A 17,458-nucleotide genomic window follows, 5' to 3' on the forward strand; every position below is an offset into this window, starting at 1 on the left:
ACTTTCTGTGAATAAAATTGGGTATCAGGGAATTTATCACCCATCTAACAGATACACACATTCTAATTCCAAAATAATTAATGAGAGATCTCTAAATGCCAAAATGTGATGTTTCTCTTAATATCACCCTGAATTCAACCATCAGACTCTTAATTCAGATTTCCACGACACTCTGTTGGATACAAACCCCCAAATATTCCCTGAAGATTCCAGAGCAGGAGTTGAAGTTGCAGAGAAGGAAAATTGCTCCTAATGGATTTGGAGAGCATTCAGTGGAGCTGCACTGATTTCCACCAGAGATGAGCACAGATTTATGAACAATTCATTGTGGGGATGTGTGTAAAGCTACTACAGCCTGAATCAGGACAGGGGCTATAAATGTGTCATCTGTATTAACAATGTAATAATTTATTTAAAAATAAGCAAACATGTGAGTAACAATGTTCCAATTTCTAATGCCTGACTTTTTTTGGGCTTTATGACAAGATTTTCTGATGGTTTTGTCCTAGTGTGCAGGATGTAGACAAGCTAAATAAAAGGTGAAAATCACCTTTTCATTTGTGGTTTGGTTGATGTCACGAACTGGGCCATGTCCTTCAGTTGGAGGATTTTGTGGAACAGACACCTAATTATGGAGACAAATATCCCTGAGGAAGTTGGAGGGCTGTACCTTTCTGATGTCCAGTAATCCTGATGTGCCACTTTCTCAATGACACTTCATTAGGTTTTTGTGTTACCAGGCAAGGTGAATAAATAATAATGAACCTTTTCCAATCTACTGCACAAACATTTGGTTCCCTGTAATTTCAGTTCTAAGTGAGCCCCAGATCCAGTGACAGATCCCATTGGCTGCATTGTGCTGCTGTAATATTCATTTGGCACCGTTGCCAAACTGACTGAAGGCTTAATTCAATATTTTATAATACAGGAAAAAAAAGATAACAGCTATATCATTGAATTTCCTGCCACTTAAATAAATCCACCACTTTGTTTCTCTTGAACTGTGTTCGGTGCAAAATTGTGCTTTACTCTCTTAGAGGATGGTGATTAATGAAGGTCAGATAATTTTTGCCACTGCTGGTGTTGAGCAGCTCTGGGGTTTTGTGTGGTGACTCCAGAATTTCAGTGTGACTGTTGAGAGAGGCTCTGGGGAGGGGGAGAGAGTGAAACACTGACTGGAGTAGGCACAGGACAACCTAATAAACCACAGTTCTGCTTGTGCATAAAACAAGGCAAAAAATAAAGACATTTTGGGGAAAATTCTTCCAGCCTTTAAGCTTCATTTCAGCCTCCTCTGAGTCTTTTCACTGCACCTCTTGCTTTGCAGCCCTACACTCCCATCCAGTGACTCTGGATGCAGAGGGAGACAAAAGAGAATTGCTCCATCCCCTCCTTCCTGGAGATCCTGAGGAAATCAAGGGGACTAAAGGCTCTATCTCTCTTTTTCCCATTTTTGTGTGTTAAAATAAACCCTCTGAGTGGTTTCAAGGAGGCTGAAATTCCTTATTCCTCCTCCCCTCTTTTCCTGGGCAGCCTGAGGTGGCTGGGACAGCCAAGCCCTTTCACCTTCAAGTCCATTCCCACAAATTTTTCCCACCTTTCATGGCTCTTCTCTTCCTGCCCCGTGGCAGAAAGACTTGGGGAGTGAATCTGTTGGAGAAATACTGATCAAATACAAATTAACTCACTAGAACACTTTTTTTTGGTGTGGTTTTTTTTTTGTTTGTTTGTTTGGTTGGTTCAGTTTGTTTTTTTTCTTTTTAGTTTCCCAGTAATTTCAGTATAAAAAGTCCTCAGACACCTGATGGCTGCTAAGCTTGGCTCCCAATTTAAGGAGATACAGTTTCGTGCCCCATCAATTTTGCTTTTTTTCCTTTTACCATGCAGAGACTGAGCCAAAGTGCTTTGAAATCAGTGAAAACCTTTCCTAGAATTCAGTGGATCGACTTCTACAGAAACAAAGTATAAGCAGCTGATGCTCCATTTTTTCTCAGACTTCTCTGTGGGTGAAACTCTGTAAAATATAACATGTATTTATCTTATATTGTATATAAATATATAGTGCAAATACATTTTTACAAGCAATTACACACTCGTAGCTAAAGAGGGAAGAGCTCTGCTAATAATTTCTCTTTGCTCTTCCATTTATACTGACTGCAATAAATTATAATTGATGGTCTAAATGTGTTGGTGTTGGAGAACTGTGCAAATTCCATGTACAGCAGCTCCTGGCAGCTGCATCATTGTCAGGCAGGTATTCAGTAGCAAAGATTCAACCACTCTGGAATAAAAAAAGATACAATGGGAAAAGGCTGCCTTGGAAATAGTTTGAATATACCAAAGGAAATGATGATTCCCGTTGTTTCCACACTTCCTAATTCCCATTTCTGTTCAACAGGAATCATGAAGTGGTGTCTTGTTTTTTGCAGCATTATGAGTCCCAGACCTTGGAGAAAAACAATCACCATTACAGGGACTATAATGCAGGTGGGTGTTTAAGCTCTGTGTTATTTAAATTTTACTTATTTATTTTGGAAAACTGGAACAAAAAGACTCCTTCAAGGTGCTTATTTTTCCCACTGAGGCTTAAATAAAAGCAGTGAATAAAATAGTCAGGAAGAACATACCACCAGAAATGATTTTACATGTAGATAAAAAGATTCATATTCCAGACTAACACTCAGAAATAATTGAGATCATGAAGATAATAGAAAAACACGTGGACACCATTTATTTTTGTAATCCAAAAATTGCTCTTCCAACAAAAAAAAAAATAAAAATCCTCAGGACACAGAAAGATCTGATCTAGAAATTTCAGGCTGCCACCTCCTTCTTGCTTTTTTGGATGATTGATAACTTGGGAAGAAAATCTTGGAAAATAAATCATCTTAAGCAGTGATCCAGGCAAGATTAAAAAGGTCTTTATTTTCTTACACGTAATTGAAGAGGAATGCCAGGGGTATTTATAACATTTTAAACCTAGGGCAGGTCCTGATTTAAATTAGATTATTCAGGCAGGATATTATCAAAATATTTATTGTCTTGGCTGCCTGATTTGCATACATTTGTCATCAGGGTATTGACATCCATTTAATAGATTGAAACTAAATTTAGAACTTCAATTTAAAGGAAAAAAATGGTCTTTCTTAACCAAAAATTAGATGTAGTCTACTGCAAAATTGACTGTTGGCCAGTGAAGATCCACCCTTGGTGGGATGGAGATCAGACCTGGTGGGGCTGTTTGGATGAGATGAACTTTCCTGTCCAGCAGCACCTGCAGATCTGCCTCACTCTTGGAATATTTCTGTTTAATTATTATTTCAGCATCTTGGCAAAAAAAAAAAAAAAATCACAACTATCATAAGCAGCAGAAAGAAAATAGTGATTTAAACAGCAAGATCTGGTTGGGATTTCATGGAATGTGGCTTTACCTTTGGACACCTACTGCATTTCAGAAAATAGGGAGGTACAAAAGCTCCCCAGAAAGGGCATCATCACCCTCTGTTGTGGGAAATATTAAGCAAGCAAAATATAATTAACGTTGGATATTCTGTTATTGTGTCTGGCAATGAGAGCTTCCAGGCCCTTTAAAAATAACCAGAATAAAGGGAGATGAATGGAAGTGAACTCTGCTGAACATCATGGATGAAGATCTGCTTTATTGCTGGCAATTAAGCAGGGAAAGTCAAAACACGAGCTATCATTATCACTCATTGATTAAAACCCAGTTAGAACATTGCAGTCCCCACTAACCCACTGCTTTCTGCATTTCAGCACAATATTTCAGCAATAATTAGGAACACAGTGTAAACCATCAGCCTTAATGTTCCCAAATAAAATTGCCAAAGCAAATGATTATAGATCAGCCAAAAGCCTCTATTTGAAACCATCATCTTTTGTGGCTGTTCAATATCTTCCTGATGATCTTTTTTTTTTTCCCTCAGCAAACACAAATGAAGTTAAAGTCCTTCCAGTAATGGCATCCTAAAATTTAGCAGGAGCCACAAACATGATTTGGTAAACACTTATTTTTTGGAGAAAAAAAACCTGCTGGTAATTGAGTTGCTCAGGCAGTTTTTTGTGTCTAGTCTCTCTCTTTTAAAGGATCTAATATCAACATTTCTGATGTACAGCAAGCTGAGAAAGTCTCACTGTCAAAATTACTGTGCTTTTCCATTCAAGTAAAAATGACCTTTATCTGATGCAGTCTCTAAAAAAAAAATATTAAAAAAAATGACAGCATAAACAGCAAAACAAAACCCAGCTGGCAGGAGGGAAAAATGTTAAGGCTGCACTGAAATTCTACCTTGGAGCAGAGGTGGCAAGGGAAGGGAAGGGAAGGGACACAACCAGAAAGGCTTTTATAACCAATTTCCATGACTCTGGTCTCTGTTCCATGGCCTGTGCCAGTTTAGCTACTTCCCCACCTCTTTAGCTCATTCCTTTTACCTCATCACCTTCTTCCCTGCTCCTTTTTTTATCTCTACTTTCACTATTTATTGTAATCTGGCTATTTTAAGAAACAGGAATGATTTATCAATTAAAAAAACCTTCTATTTTCACGCAGAACTTAAAAGCTGCCATTTCCAATCCTGCCTTTACCTCTGATATCATCAAAATTCTTTTGCAAACCCATTTTCTCCAGCTGGGATTTACAGTGATCCCTCTGTGCTGCTGTATTTAATGCTTAGGGCACACTTTGGTTTCTACCCTTTATTTCACTTCAACTTCCTGATTTTTAAGAAGCTCCAAAAAATGAATCTGAGCATTATGCCTTTTCCCCACCAGGAAATCTTCAGGAAGGACATGAGTGAAGGCAGAAGGACTGAGTCCAGGTTTAGGACCTCTCAGCCCATCGTGTTCTCTGTGATTTTGTGGAATTTTACTGCTTGGGCTGGAAACAGAAATAGGATGAGGCAATCTCCATTTGGAACAGCCTGATGGGAGCTTTAGCACGGGGCCCATAATGAAATGCAGGGAAAACATTTCATATCTATTACTTTGGGGTAATTTTTCTCTAATCCAAAAATCCCAAAAACGCTGTAATTCTGCAGAAATCTTGCATACTTGGATGGCATATTTTTCCCAGCTCTAGTAGGAACTGATAACAGGCTGCTGAATTACTGCTTAATAAACCACTAAATGAGTGCCATCCAAGATAAGGGGGCATTAAATGACGGCTATTCAGGGAAAAAGGAGAATTGCAGAGAGAAATGCAAGAGGACTCTCTGCATAAGGGGAAATTGGATTAGTTGTCTCATCTGTGCCACTGGTGAAATTCAAACTGAAGCAGATTTGACAAAAAAAAATAAAAAAATAAAAAAAGGGAAGTGTTTTGATCCTGTGATGTGGCAAAGGAAGGAGGACACTCGATGCAGGAGCTTGAGCTGGGGTAGAGATGGTTTAATTGTGGGGGAAATGTGAGCAGATAAATGTAATACATGCAAAGAGACAACAAAAAAAAAAAAAGCAAAGGCAAAACCCAACAGGCTAAAATAATGTAAAGATGGTATTATAATTAAAAATAAATCAAAAGAGATGGAGGTGGTGGAGAATTTCAGGCTGTAAAGACAAAAGGCCGAGTGTTACTTGAATTCAGGCTCTTGGTCATTGAGTCATGGAATGGTTTGGGTGGGAAGGGACCTTCAAGATCTTGTTTTGCTTCTTGCCATGGGCAAGGACACCTTCCCACTATCCCAGGTTGTTCCAAGCCCTGCCCAGCCTAGTCTTGGGCACTCCCAGGGATGGGACAGCCCCTGATTTCAGTGGGATTTCAGTGTTTAAGTCCCTGTCCTTCCCTGGGGATCCTGAGCACCCCGGTGGAAAGGCACCCCAGAGGGCTGAGGCACTGCTTTGTTCCAGCCCATCCATCACAGCCTGGTGCCATCCATCTCCAGGAAAGCTCATCCCAGAAGGCTGGGAACAGATTTGCTTGACTTGTAGTAGTTGGGAAATTGTCTCCTGGTGACTGATGTTGCCGTGCCCGTGTGGAGCATCACCAGCAGAGTTATGACAAACCTGCTGAAGGCCATATTTCTGGGAATGACATAATCAATGATAGATGCTGCTCTAATTCAGGCAGGTTTAGGCTGCAGAGTTTTAAAGGAAAGAAAGCAGGATATTACATGTTCCCTCTCCTCAATAATTGTATCCGACTGAATTTACAACACGTCTTCCTTCAACACATTTATTTTCTCCATGTTTGTGTTTTCCCACCTCTAATATCTTGAAAAATATACAGATATTTAAGTAAAATTTCAGGGCAATGCAACATATTGTTGTTTTATTATTTTGATTTGCAAACCATGACCACTTTTGGACTCGCAAAAATGCTCTTTTTTCAACTTCTCCCTGTAAATTATGTATATGCACAAGACAGCATTTTGCACATAGACCGGGACATAAATATTGATTCAGATGAGGTTTCCTTAAAATTTAAATGAATTTCTGTTGATTTTTCCAATCATAGGGTTTAGTTTTTTTTATTCCAAACCATAAAACCAAGTTATTTTAAGGCACAAAACGTAAATCAGGCTGGATTCTACTCGTAGGAATTCACTCTTTCCCACACAAATGACCTTTCAGATCTGTCAAACACAGTAATATTTTTTAAAAGTTAAGGACTTGGGCATTTGTCTGGTGAAGAAATTCAACTCAAAACTTTTAATCTGCAGCTCTCTGTCTCTGGAAGTGTAGAAATGCAGGTTTATCCAGTTCCTAAAATTGTCATTCTGTCCATCTCCAGAAATTATCAATTTAAACATTCCATCATGGAAAGTCATGAAAATAACTATGGAAGCAAAAAAGAACTTGGAATCCAGACAAACTTCACGTGGCCTCAGATTTTAGAGGGTGTGCTTATTTATGATTTGCTTGAAAAGGAAACTTCCAAGAGCAATTATAAACCCCTGTCATTTAATAACACGGAGGTTGAATAATATATGATTTAATAATACTCCTGGTCTCTAAATCTCACTGTGCACTCAGTCTAACGTGATTATTCTTGGATTCTCTGAAGAGAAGGCATTGTTGTTCCTCTTGCAAGTCAGTGGCATCACTGGCAACAAGAATTATTTCAATTTGCAGTCAGATTGGTGGGATATTAATGAGCTTTACCTTTCTTTGAGGCAAATGTGTGCAGTACATGTGCAGCACCAATTTAATTGCAGCACCACTCACACACTTTGGTGTATCATCAGCTTATCTCCTGGAGAGGCTGGGGGTTAATTGAGTGAATAAAATAAATGTAGACTAATTAAGAGATGACAAGTTATAGCTGATAAGGTCACTTGTCAGGCAAATATGAATTCAATATCTATTGCAGAAATGGTTACATTTTCTCTGGCCTAGAGCAAACTATTTGTGTTCTGCAAACCCACAAACGTTTATTGGAAAGATGCAGAAAAAAACCTCTTTTATTTCTAGTATATTCAGTGTAAATCAGAATAAATTTAAATAGAAACAGTAGTTGGAGGTATCATGTTATATTCTGATTTAAGTTGCATTATAACATCAGTGATTTCTGTAGTTTTAGACTAATATGACTGAAATATGAATCTGATTAATACTCAACAAGGAGTTACTAGAGATTAACCCCTGCAGTTTTGTTGTCATTGCCTGTATTGATACACATTTTTTTCTAAGCTGTAGAAAAAATAATAAATCATCAAGAACTATTTGGCATAAGTGCATGAAGTGAGACAATATTGGAGGATGAAGGAATTGCATCCCAGAAATCACTTTGGGATTGGAGGGAGGGCCCTCTGAGCACGTGAGTCAGAGTTTGGGTAGATTTTAGTCTAAACCACAAAGTCCTTTTCCAGGGTGAGCTCAGGGCACAGACTGTGAGATGGAGACTGGTCTGAGGGTTGGGAGGAGCAACACAAACCCCTGGCTGGCCAAGGGCACACAGCAATCCCACAAAAGACAGGCCAATTCCACAGGACAATGTCCTCTGATTTGATAACACCCTTCTGCTTCCCCAGACAATTCTCCCAAAGGATAACGAGCTTTGCATCTGCTGTAAGGAAATCTTTTGGCAAACACTGCACCCCTAGAGGAGATCAGAGCTTATAAATAACCTCCCCTTGGCTCTGCAGGGATGCTGGAGTGCCTGAATCCCTGCCTGCCCCAGAACCCAGTTCTGGAGGATGCAGCTGCTGCTGGAGCTGGGGGTGGGGAGGCCCTGGCACAGGTTGCCCAGAGAAGCTGTGGCTGCCCCTGGATCCCTGGGAGTGTCCAAGGCCAGGTTGGATGGGGCTTGGAGCAACCTGGGCTAGTGGAAGGTGTCCCTGCCCATGGCAGGGCAGAATGAGATGAGCTTTAAGGTCCTTTCCAACTCAAAACATTCCATCATTCTATGATTTCATGATAAAAGAAAGATTTTATCAGAAGAGCTCCAGCACAACAATTTCACACAAACATCCACCACCTTTTTACACCTTTTAACACTCCACTACAGTGGCTACATAAAGAATTGCACAGAAATAGTGGTTTTGATTTTCCTCCATCTGCAATGTCCAGGATATGTCAGATGTCCTGCCACTGAAACAGAATCCTGCTCTTTTTGGACATGCACCAGGAAGCCCCCTGGCCATTAATGTGAGTTTTCACTCCCGACTCAAGCATGACCTTTTTGTGTCTTCTGTTTGTTTGGCAGCCAAAGTGAATAATATTCCCAGGCAAATAATGAAGTGATGTTGCTTCTTCGGAAAAAATATTATCCCGGGGAAGAGTGTGACAGATCTGATCTCACAGAGCTTTGTGGAGACACAGCAATTTAAAGCCACGCTGACTTTCCTCACTGATGCCTCGAATACTTGGATAACTTCAGTAATCTTTCACTTTTCCCTCAAAACCCTCCTCCTTCTGCTGTGCCCAGTTTGGAACCATCAAGTACAATTATTCTGTTTCTAAGGAGCTGCAGTGAAAGGTGAATTTGTCATTACAAATATCTTTGTCCACAAGAACTTCTCATTCCCGCCAACAGCAGCTCCCACCACGGCAAAGCTCGGGAGTCTGGATTAAAAGACCTGAGTTATAGGTAGAAATGAATGAGTTACAGGTAATTAGAGCGGGCTGAAAAGCAGGAACATGATGTTTGGAGCTAAACAATGTCACAGATAGTGCCTTAATTAGCAGCAAAAGTGATTTAGCAAAGTAATATTCTAATACTGATCCAATTGCTACAAATTATTAATAATGATAAGCGTGGAATAACCAAGATCCACTAACAGGGAGATGCAATATCTGTCAGAGGAAAACACAGTGCCCCTTTAATAATGAGATCATAATTAGAATAGAACAATAAAGCTTGTATTAAATACCCTGGCATTATGCCACACAAAAGAAAAAAAAAATCCTATTGCTGAAATTCTAAAAGGGTCTAAAAATCAAATATATCAAAATAAAGGCACAGAGATTATAATTAAAGTCTATAATTTTTGCCTCTCTGCAGCAAAGCTGAGTTTAGGCAGTGTCCTCCTTAGGCTGACCTGTGAGGACAGGGATTGTCACCTCTGAGTGGACTTTGCACAGACAGAGAAGGAGAGAGACACAGGAAAATAGGGACTGCAGGCCCCTCTTTGCATGAACTCCACCTTCACCTTTAAAAGTTGCCCTCTTGTTCCCCTCTTAACTCCTGCAGAAGCCTCAGAGAGCCTTATCTCTGTTTGGATGCTAATTATGATAACTGTGCCATCAGATCCAGCAATTAGTGACATAAATCCTGACGTGGTACCTGTGGGGTTTTCTCTCCACTTCCTGGAACTGTGTCATTCCATGAAAAGTAAACATTGCTTTTAATTTTTAATTATTTTTTTTAAGGGTTTAACCCCACATGAAATAATATAGAAAAGGGGTGTTCTGGAGAGTGAAAAACAAACACAAGGTAAATAAAAAGAATCCACTTGCACTATTTTTTGCTGGTTCAGGACTATGATCCTGTCTCCTGGAAAATATGATTTTGATGGTGCTTGGAGCTGACAGAGCCAAGAGTAGGAAAAGTCTAGGATGTGAATGTAAGAGCAATGAGAGAACTGCTTTACAGATGGAATAGCTGAGTCAAAGGATGGTTCAGGGCTATCTCAGATATTCCCATATACCCAGCCCCTCCTCGTGGCCCCACTAGACTAATCCATCCATATTTTTCCCAAATCACACATCAGGACGTGTCTCAGAGCTGGCTTCCCATGCACACACCAGCAGCAATTTTGGTGGCAATCACAAGAGTTCCTCTTCCAGCCAGTGATGAAAAAACGCCTCCCATCCTTAAGAGGTTTATTTTTGTAATGTAGGCACCAGAACCACAGCCTAAATCATACTGGGTGGTTCGAAATCACTCTGTGACAATCACACTTTCTGTCCAAGGCAAGTGCCAACTATAATAATAATAATATATATATATAAAAAGTATTTTGTTTAGGAATATTCTGCTGCCAAGAGATTGGAGGAGAAAAGGAATCAGAATTTGGAACCCCCGAGTTAAAGTGATTGTGGTGCCTCGGGAATGTCAAGTGGGTGCGAATGCAGCGAATTCCAAGAAGTTTTCAGTGTTAATTCCTGCTCAACAAGAAACACACACACATAAACAGCGATCAATGGGCTCTAAATGAAAAAGAAGTAGCAAATCAATAACTAGAGACGTTTTATTTTCCAGCTTCTGCAAACAATGGGAGGGATGATCAGCCTGTGATTATGTGGAAGTGGCAGATATTGTTGCAGCTCTTAAAAGCTGGTGGGCAAGACCTTCACCCATGTTGGTGTGTGCAGAGCTGCTGGGTGGGAATGTTCCACAGCATGGAAATGTTCAACAGCATGGAAATTTGGGCTGGATTTCCATTTCTAAGGAAAGCAGATTTCATTTTATTCTTTTTATTTTTGCATTTCCAAGGTGCGTTTTCTGCAAAAAAAAAAAAAAAAAAAATCCTTCTGGCTCTTGCTGACATCCCTTTTCTGCTGGTGGAAAATTAAAGGCTGCAGCTGGGCTTCTCTCCATCTCATGCAGGACATGGAATGAGATGATTTTCAAGGTGTCTTCCAACCCAAACTGTTCTAGGATTCCATGTCCATCATTCTCTCCATAATAAATTCTAAGGTTTTGTGTGTCAATTCTTTAATTGAGGCATCAGTTATGAAGATAAAATATAATGGATTTGCTTAGGAAACTCCAAGGGATTCCATGTTGTAAGCCTTTGATGGCCACAACATGTTGGATCAAAGTGGAGCAGCTCTGAATGAGGGGTGTCTCAAAATCCAGCCCTGTGGCATTAATTTAACATTCCCAAACAAAATGCTCTGCTCTAATAATGATCTCTCAAACAAATGCCTTAAAAATCAGCTGAAAGGGTGAAGTGAGACATCCAACAGGCTTGTTTTGGCTTCTCCCAATCCATGAATGGCACCAGGGCCAGGGAAAGCCCCGTGGGATGGGGGAGGCTGCAGCACATGCAGAGTTTCAGCTCGGTTTGTGCTTGTTTGTGACTGATCTGGAGCTTCCAAAACAGGCTCTTCCCCAAATATTTAATATGAACTGGAAAAATTATAGTCAATTATATTTTCATGGAATCACAGAATGGTTTGGGTTGGGACCTTAAAGACCATCTCATCCCACCCCCTGCCATGGGCAGGGACACTTCCCACTAGCCCAAGTTGCTCCAAGCCCTGTCCAGCCTGGTCTTGGACACTTCCAGGGATGGGGCAAACATGTAATAATCTGTGCCAGGGCCTCACCACCCACATAGGGAAGATTTTCTCCCCAATATCCAATCCAAACCCACTTTCTTTCTATTTCAAGTCATTACTTTAAACTAGCAATTTTACTTTGAAATGTTGTGCTTCACTAAACTCTTTCAGTGATATATTATTGTGCCTTCTTAAGCTTAATTTTTTTATATTTAAATTTTCCATTGCTGACAATAGAAAATGCTCAAAATATTTGAAGTGCTTAATCACCTGCTAATTTCAACTTCTTGGCAGTGATAATAAAGTAAAATTGAATTATCTTTGAAGCTGTTGCAAACAAAAAAAAAAATAAAATAAAAAAATAACCACTTCTAAGGTACCAGGATGTTATTTTACAAAGTTAATGAGCTTTTTGTGCAGGGAGATGAAATGGCTTGATACGAAACAGAAGAAAATCGTGTAAAATGTAAATAATAGGAAAAAAATTAATGTAAAGTAACTAATTGAAGAGATTAGAAAGCAATAATTACTCAAACCAGTGTAAAAACAGGTTAGGCCTTTCAGACTATAGAAGAGACTTATACACTAGAGCCATATAGAAAACATAAAGCTCTGGTAATGATTTCCATGAATTCCAGCATGCTCCACTGAACTTCAGGACCTGTAAATAACAGCTTCCTGACAGCTAAATCAATGCAAGCTCCAATTTGAAAGTGCACCCTCCAAGCAGCACCTGAGCTCTACCCTCCTTTCCACCACATGGCTGGGCACTCAGGGGAGTTCAGAAAAGATGTTTTTCTTAGAGATGAAGGATAATGAGGAAGATTCTTCTCAAACGTGAGTCCAGCCCATGGTAGAGAATATTAAACATGATTCCCTGTGTCCAGCAGGTGGTTTCCTTGGGAAACACAGCAGAGTTGCTCTGATGTCCACTCAGAACAAGAGCTTTGAGGTGGGTTTGTGTCTGTTTAGTGAAAAGCTTCAAACCCACTTAAATCCATTAAATATAAGGGTTGAGGTTTTCATTCAAAGCCCTAATTCCTGGCTTTTCAAAGGAAGTGATCAAACTTCCCTTGGGATCTGTGCAGGCACAGCAGTGCCACTGCTGAGCCCTTCTCGGGGTCGCTCCAGCTCGTTGCTCCTGATGCAGGTTGGCACTTCTTTATTGGGGTTATTACCATTTTTTGCATGTGCTTCATTACCAGGGCAGCTGCAGCCACAAACTGGTGTGAACATCACAGAATCCCAGGATGGTTTGGGTTGGAAGGGACCCTAAAACTCATCTTGTTCCACCTCCTGCCACAGGCAGGGACACTTTCCACTAGCCCAGGTTTCTCCAAGCTGGCCTTGGACACTTCCAGGGATGGGGCAGCCACAGCTTCTCTGGACAATAATCTATCTCTCTTTGAACTGAGCAGTGAAAGAATTATCTGAAAACTCCACAGGGCTCTGCAACATCCTCCTGGTCAAGTGGGCAGCAAGTGGTAGAGCCAGAACTGCTGCCAGGCTTCCCAAGCACAGCCCTCTGCCACCAGAAGATTCCTCCTTTATGTCACCTTGCCCTGAGGTCAGAGATTCACTTTTCTCACATACTGCCTTGTATGTGAGAAAAAAACTCTGGGTTTTGCCCTCGAGTTAGAAACAGTTTTTCCTTCTGATAAAAGAGAGCAAATGCAAGTACAGAAATTGCTCATTCTTGTCCTTGAAATGAAATCCAGAGGGACCAGCTCTGTGTAAAACCTTCCAGAACTGAACAGGGACAAGCAGCTCACTCTCTGCCACTCACTCGCTCTCTAGTTTAAGGCAATGTTTGGGATGATATTTTCCAAATGTGATGCCTGCAAAGCTGGGTGACAGATGGGACAAATACATTAATTTTCCTTCTTGTCTATGATGTCTTTTCCTTCACCTTGCACACATTCTCTTGTCTTTTTTGATAATAATATTTTTCCTGGGAATTCCATAAGTATTAAGTCCTGGTTCTGTCCTCCTGGCTTTGTTGTCCCAGAGGATGGTTGTTGGTCACTGATGTTGGGAAATGAGCTGAACCTCGTGGCACCCCCCAGAATGCAAACAAAGCCTTGTCTTTAAGTGTCACTCCTCACTCTTCTGAGAAGGTCACTGCAGTGTCACCCCCCTCCTGCCAGATGCTTGCAAGTCATTTACAGAAATACAACTTTCAGGGTCATTGTTCCCCCAAATCGTGAGAACTCCCGTGTTGTCTAAGGGAGACCTGATTATTATCATTCTCTGACTAATCAGCAGATCTCTGAAAGCCTCTGGTTGTTCAGAGAACCCTGAACATTTCCAGGCTGGACTAGTTCATCTCCACAATTTGCTGTTAGAAATAGCAAAGATGTCACTTGTCTTAAAATATATGGTCTGCTGTTCCCTTCCTAAAGGTGCTGTTATGCCAACAATAAATCTGCAAAGAGACTGCAGGCAGAGAGTGGGATGGGATGTATTCAATATTCATCACTCTGTGACCCAAAGGGGGATTAGGACACTTCACATCAGGAAATTCCTCTCTCCAATTTAGCAGTTTTGAAATGATGGGCCAAAATACAACCCCAGAGGTTGCAGCTGCACCTTCAATTGATTTTAAGGCAATAAGCCCAAAGGACTGTGAAAAAACACTGCCTCATTTCCAGAATGCAGGTCAGACTGGCTGGCTGGGCTTTGCATATTTATGTTGTCTGTAGCTAATTTTAAGGACCTGGTGGCATTTACCAGCATTTTCCTTTTTCCTTATCTTTAACCCTAGAAAACTCATTTGCTTCCTTGATGGGGTCAGGACCCTCAGCAGTGCAAAGGACAGTTGCAAAGGCCACCTCTCTGTGCAGGTATTTATTTGAAGCCACCAGGAACCAGGTCAAAGAGGTGTCATTTCCCTGTAGGAATGGGAGGGGCACAGAAAATTTGGATAAGCTGTCCAGGAGGAAGACGAACTGCAGAAATAATCAGGTGACTCCTCCTCTTCCTGAGCAGTAAAAAGCCTTGGAGATTTGGAAGAAGGAAGAAGGGAAGCTCAGATATTCACAGTGAAGGTGATGTAAATTGGGATTTTACACATCCTGATGAGTAGGGAGCTGCCAACAGACCTGTTTGTTACCCCAGTACCTGGAAAAATCAAGCAGTGCCTGTGTCTCTCCTTATCTAAGCTCTGCAAAACCTTTAGTTCTCCTGCATTCCTAAGCTGGGTGATAGAAAAGGGTGAAAAAATGGCTTTTGCAATGTATTTATGATCATATTATTCCCTGCGTTCCAGCATTGAACAGAATCCATAAACCCTCATTGACAGAGGAGAGAATGGAGGGACCAGAGAGGCAGAGATGAGGTGATGTTAGTGCAGCCTGGTGGAGAACCAACCCTGGAACCCACACCCAAATAACAGTCTGAGGGGCATCTGAGGGATGCTTAAGACAGCAATAAAATATTAAAACTTAAAATAAAATCTTCCCCTCAGTATGATATTGTTGGCAACCCACCTTGCACAACAGCAGGAGCCAGGAGCAGCCATAGGAGGAAAACTCAAGACAATTTTGGTGTGAAGAGACAATTATTTGATTTTATTCAGCACTTTGGACAGGTCTGTTCATCCCAGCTTCTCAAAATCCTGCCTAGATATTTAATCCAGAAAGTGAGTGCTCTTTCTTAACATATTCCTATCAAACAATGTTTAAATTTCAGCAACAGCATCAGGAGCTGGTTTTCATATATACCCAAAGCAAGAACACAGGATTTAAAGTAATGATCTCTGAGTTTATCTTCATCAGCCTTCTTGCCTCTGGTGTTGTGCTTAGATCAGATTATCTCATTTAAATAGCAATGGGTTATGGAAATAAAAAAAGTCTAATCTGTTCCCTCACTGTGTCACTGTGAATGTTTTACTCTATTTTATTTTGTCCCCTAAGGCACTTGCAAGAAAACCCCAAAGACCCTTGTTGAGTCACATAAAAAAGCTCTGCTGGAAAATAAGGGTTGGAGGGAATGTTATTTTTTCCATGTAAAGGGAATATAGAGGGTAGTTTGATTTCTGAGTGATTGAATTACCATTTTGGGGGGTAATAATACCCAGCTCTACCTGTACAGGACGTTTAATCCTTAGATTTAAAATTAATTTATAGGTCAAAACCATTTTCATTCTACATGTCTGGTAGAATTGAGGCAGGAACAAGGAAGAAATGAATGACCAATGCCATTTAACAACCTGAATTACCTTTCAAAGCCCAGCCCACAGAGCTGCTCTGCTCAGCATCGAGACTAGTTCCTAATTTTCCCACTCAGTTCTGTTACTCCTAAATTGATGTGAACCATCCATGTAATAAATCAAAGAAGTTTTGCCCATAACTGCACTTTGACTGTTACCATCAAACATATTTCAGGATGTCATGTAGTGAAAACCAGCAGAGCTCCATTGAAATCAATGGAGTTAATTTATACCCAGGTATAAATTAACTTATCTCACTGAAGTCACTGGGAGAGTTTGCTCTTCCTTTAATTGGCAGCAAGATCAGGACAAAAGGGCCGTTGTGATCTGCCCCTGGTGCCTGGGAATATGGAATATTTAATTTTTTATCTATTTTTAAGCCTTCAAAAAACCTGAACATGTGGCTGTAAAAGTGAGTTCCCAGGATCTTTTAGCTCAGCTGGCCCAGGACACTGGGCTGGTTAAAAGATGATCCTTTAGCAAGAATGAGGAAGATGACAAAAAGTTTGAAAAATTAAAGCTTTGTGGGAAAAAAAAAGCTGAAGGAACAGTCTATATTCAGAGCTACAAAACATGGGTATAAAAATATCTTGTCTATCACTGGGTTGTGCTGCTCCTCCAGTGGCTCATATTCCAGGATCACCATGGATTTCACAAACTAAAGCAATCAAGAAATTATAGAGGAATTCTTGCACCCTAAAAGATTGGTAAATTGGGAAATAAAGGGAATATTAGGGCACTAAACAGGTGTTTGTTGTGTTTAGTTCAGCAAATCTGGGCTTCAACGAGCCACTGCTTTCTTGAAAAATTTTATATATTACAACAATTTAATATGAAGTCCTTACCATGTTGGTTGTTTGTTACTGAAATGGGCATCTAGTATTGATTTAACAGAAAGTCTGATCCTGAGATTTACGTTTTTTATCCTGAGATTTACATTCCACATTGAGACAAAATGGCATCGAGTTTAATTTAAATTGTGTTTTAATATACTACTGAAGCCTGCACTCTGCTCTGCTTCTTCATTTCAAACAGCTGCTGACTCATGTACTACATAATTAATTTAAGTATCATTTGAGGTCACTTTAATACAATTTCCTCGTAAGTACATGAGTAATATCCTGGCTATTTAGGGTTCAATACATTAATTGTAGACAAAAGTCAGTTGTCATGGTTTCTATCACAGCCAAGTGTGAGGGGTCAGTTCATCCCCAAATTCATTATAACCTCAAAGAGTTCAGTTCCCATTCTGTGCCTGTTTTCAGATGGCTCTGTAATGAGTCACATGAGTTAATCCCATTTAGATGGTTTTATGAAGCAGGATTGTCAAGTTATGTGCTTTAATTGTCAAGTTATATGCTTTAATTAGAAGAAAGGTTCAAAAAAAGGAATGAACTCAGAATACCAAACCCTCAGTGTGAGCAATGCCCAGGCAGGCAGAAAAGAACATTTTACCTCACAATATGTTACCAACTGTTGATATTTTAATTAAGCACAAGGGATATTCAAGGAGGAGAAGGCAGGAGCACAATCCTGCTTCCTGCAGCCACCCTTTGTCCTCTGAAT

The 17,458-nt window shown here is 40.3% G+C and overlaps 1 protein-coding gene across 3 annotated transcripts in view; it reads right to left on the reverse strand.

Moving 5' to 3' along the window:
- The window catches only part of LOC135420131 (contactin-6-like), a 130,540-nt gene that overhangs the window by 85,374 nt on the left and 27,708 nt on the right, over positions 1-17,458 (reverse strand). The gene's annotated exons all lie outside the window — the stretch shown is intronic.

This window comes from Pseudopipra pipra, chromosome 11, assembly GCF_036250125.1.
Source record: "Pseudopipra pipra isolate bDixPip1 chromosome 11, bDixPip1.hap1, whole genome shotgun sequence".
Classification (NCBI taxonomy): Eukaryota; Metazoa; Chordata; class Aves; order Passeriformes; family Pipridae; genus Pseudopipra; species Pseudopipra pipra.